This window comes from Atta colombica, unplaced genomic scaffold (assembly GCF_001594045.1).
Source record: "Atta colombica isolate Treedump-2 unplaced genomic scaffold, Acol1.0 scaffold257, whole genome shotgun sequence".
NCBI lineage: Eukaryota > Metazoa > Arthropoda > Insecta > Hymenoptera > Formicidae > Atta > Atta colombica.
In genome coordinates this window covers 854,570-859,034 of record NW_017259356.1, presented here as the reverse complement: position 1 = coordinate 859,034, position 4,465 = coordinate 854,570, and positions in this window count along the sequence as shown.

The following is a 4,465-nucleotide window of genomic DNA, read 5'->3' as shown; positions in this document are numbered from 1 at the left end:
TATATATATATATATGTATGTATATATAAGTTATTTGGTATGATAAATTAGAAATATTTTAACGTATAACATTCAGTTTACTTAAGCACTTGCTATCAGGCTATTTTAGTCATAGATAGATAAACTGTTCACTAAAATAATTACTATATTTGAAAAATATTACTCTCTCCTGGTCAATACAATCTGGGCCCGAAACAATTCCGTTCTTTAACAATGGACGATTCGCCATGGGCAACTATCGTTAGTTCGCTTATTACGGAGTCATTTAACAAGTATATTATTCGCAACAGTATATATAACATCTCAAGTAAACAGCAAAAGCGCATTGTTACGAGAAATGCGGGAAACTATAAGCCAACGTAATAAATATGACCAGTATAAATATAATCAAGCAAAAAAATAAATAATCGCGACAATCGCTATACTAAATGTATTCACAAAAAATTCAACAGGACTAGAGATACCTTTGAGTCCCGAGATACAATAGATATAGTCAATTTTAAAAAATTAATCAATCATCACACAATCGAATGTCCGAAGAATATTCAACTTCAATGATTGATCAATTTTTTAAGGCTTATAACTTATTATATTTATTGTGTTTTGGGACTGAGATAGAATAATCGCGTGACCATAAACGTGATGGTAAACGTTCCAAAGATAATTTTCGAGGATAAATGCGTTTATTAAAATCGTAGGATCACAGCATTGCGGCATGCTTTAGCATCGATCGTGGGAATTGTTTTAACGACTGGAAAGTTCGCGTATCATATACGTTTAGATCACCCTCGACCAACATCGCTCGAAATCGCAATGAAGAATTAAGCGCGAGATTATAAGGAGGAAACTAATCTTTCGTCACGTTGATTTATTTCTGTCGGACATGCAAAACTTCGTATTTCTCTTTCGCGCGACTCCCGTCAGTTTACGTTAAATGTTGAAATTCGCGTTTCTGGTACATAAAAGAATACATTTGTAGTCAGTGCGAGCTTGAAAATGACTTTTAAAATCACTTTAAATTTTATTTAACATAATATTAATTTATCTTCCTATTTCTTCACAAAAGAAGATGCCATTATGAGAATTGATTTTTACAAATTATTAAGCAAAATAAATACAAACTCGTCTCTTAATGTAAATGAATTTCATCAAGAAATTGTTTTGTCATCTCTCTCTCTCTCTTTTTTAGATTATACCATCATTTATAACCTTTATAAAAATATGCCCAATTTAATATCGAAAATGATTACCTATTTTGAGTATTAAAAGCACTGAATAATAGTATTTTTAATATACAAAGTAAGTAATTAATTTATCACCTTTTCCAATAACAAATTTTTAAAAGGGGATATCTTTCCTTATAAGGGGAAAAAAATATTAATCACTCTCTAAATTCTAAATTCTTTTTCTTACTCTAAAGAGTGAAAATTAAGCTAGTCTTAAAAAAGAGCGACTTAATTTTCAATTTTTAAGAGTAAGATCTTATTCTTCAGAGTGAGGTTCATTTTAAAAGATTTAGGGAGCACATTAGCGTCGATTTTGATAACTTCTCCGCTGTTTATCTGGCTGATGACTGAATAACTCAAAATTTTCAACAGAGACAATGAATACTGTCAGTTGGAAAACTTTGATCAGGGTATCATTTCGAAAGCACATTGTATTTTATTTCGTTGGTCGTTCGCGCGTTATCATGCCGGCATCTCGTGCGAAAGAGGCCACTTGTTAGCCAACTGTTGCATTCCGAGCAGGCGCCGAAGTGGTGCATTGTAATTTGCCCCAATCCCAACCTGGGATTTGTTTTCTGAGTCTTGCCCTTCGAGTCAACTGGCGAAGAAAAAATACCAATTGCAACTGCGATTAAGTTATACACTTTTGTTTCGGACGTGCGACAAATTATTTCGACGAAATTAAATGGAGAAATTAGAGGGAAATTCGATCGTAAAATGCATAGTACACGAACGAGTAGTTGTACATCGTTCGGAGAGAGAAAATATGAAAACGCTGTTCGTCAAGCTTCAAAGAGCATCAACGTGACAAGATTATCGTTCGCTGCGAACGACGCGACGTGTGCTCGGAACGGCAATAAATTTGGAAGAATCGATGTTGGCACAATTATTCTTATTCTCCACGCTAATTGAAACGAGACCTCGAACAGAAAATGGAAACTACATCATTCATGCTGGCTAGCAAGTCCTTGTTAAAGTTTGCGATCTCACGAGTCATTGATGACGAATAGAAATTCGAGGCATTTTATTCTCATGTGCTAAATAAATGCCATTGGCATAACGCCGGAAAAATGGACTATTCTTATTCTTATCCGCAGTTAACTCCGTAATTAACAAGCTCGCTAGAGAAAAAAATTTCGCTCTTTGCAAAAAATTTTGACTTTTAGATTTTTCGTCCCTGATACGCAACTTCTTAATAGTTGCCAGTTCTAATTTTACGTATTATTTCTCAGACATACGCGTACCACACGTAGCAGCGGATATTCAATGGATGTTTCCTTGAAAAAATGACATCTTTAAGTCATCGATCAGTTTTCAATAGATTTAATCTTCTAATTCATATGGAATCATGAAAATATAATGATTAATAAATAAACCTTTTTGCTCAATTAAAAAAAAAAGAGTCTCCACCTATGTCCATCGAATTACCGGTCTCTGCTAGGCGCAAAGTACGCGATATCATCGCGATAAAAGTTGGACATGGCGCTATAATTGCGATAATAATTGAATAAAGATTTTAGAATTAGGACGAGAAGAATATATCCGAATTCTGGACTTTGTATCGATTGACGGGAATCCTCGGGACAGCCGATGTTCGAATGCGAGACTTCGTCACTCGCGTTCCGCGTCTTCCGTTCGTTTCCTCCTTTTAGAGATCCGTCGTAACTCGAGTGCCTTGTGTCGAGTTTTTCTATCTGTATGTGGCTGTTGGTAAGAATTCGTATGTCTTCCCGTGTGCTCTCGATTTAAATTTAATTTTAGAGTCGACTTTCAATCATTATATTATATATTATATATATGTATAGTATGTATATAATATATGTTAAATTATCTTGACCTTACGCGCTACAAGATTAAAGTTAAAAACTTATCTTTTGGCGATTAATTATTTAAAATATGTTTTGTCTGTAAGAGTAACCCTTTAACATCATGTCCTTTCGCTTACTGTCATATTCTTCACTTCGCTGTCGTTCAATATACACGCGTTACGTCGCATACACGCACATCCACTTGTTCTCCTTTTCTGCAGTATCGCGCTTTGTCTTTGTCATTCTGCCGATTTTATATACTTATTTTTCAGTACTTTTGAGTTCTTTTAGATTAACGTATTGTTCATATCTCGAAAGTGTGCTATTTATATGTATTTATATGTATGTACAAACTCGTGATACATGCATACTTACATATATATGTACACATATGTGTTACATATATATGTATACATATATATGTGTATGTATCGAGTATATAAGAGATAACGACATGCTTTCAATATTGACTCGCGTGACGTGTGTATTCTAACCTCGGACGCGAGATAGAGATTATAGTGCGTTCAGTTCTAATAAGTACGCGTTAGCGATAGTCATGTAATCATTACGAACATAAGTATATATCCTTTCCCTTATATATTTAAGATGACTTGCTATATAAAACTACGCTATGTGCTAATCTTTTCATATATTTCTTTAGCATCTCGTAGGAGTTACCACAAGCCCTACTTGCATTTTTATATAGTTTTCTACCTTCTTCTATCTATTTGCGTTTCTCTCTCTAACATCTATGATTTTCCTCTTTTCAATATGTTTCTGTATATCTTCTAACGCAAAAAACTATAATGGTTTTTTTATGGTCGATTCGTGACGCATAACTTCATCATTTATTTTATAACTATTCCGTAAAGCTCGTTTAGTCGATGTACGTTTCGAAAATATTTCACAGATTAAATAAAAATAGAAATTATTTCTAAATAGAATACCGTTATACTTTGTCTATAATTATATCCGTTTTTATATTAATTATTAATTGTTATTGATCGTTCTAAATTTTTGTTAGAAATTAAAATATTCTATCTTTTTCTTTTCTTTGCACGTGTGATCTTGATGAATTTTGTCAATTCTATCTTCCCGTGTTGTTCGCATTAATGTTGAACATGTAATAAATAAATACCTTATCGCCACGAATCGACGTTTTTACTATACGCAATTTCGTTCTGACATGCTAGAGCGTTAATAATAATCACAAGATATATTTTGATGATGCATTTCGACTATACTTTAAAATTCACAAGTAATTTTTATTCAGATTCGGGGGGGGGGGAATAAACCAAACTCGAAAATTAAAGAGTTAGACGAATATTCTAAGACAATGGAAAAATTCCGTAGTAATTACAAAAATTCTTATTAAACTTTAATAATTTTTTCTGTAACTTTGAAACCTATGTCTTAACAATTACCTAAGAA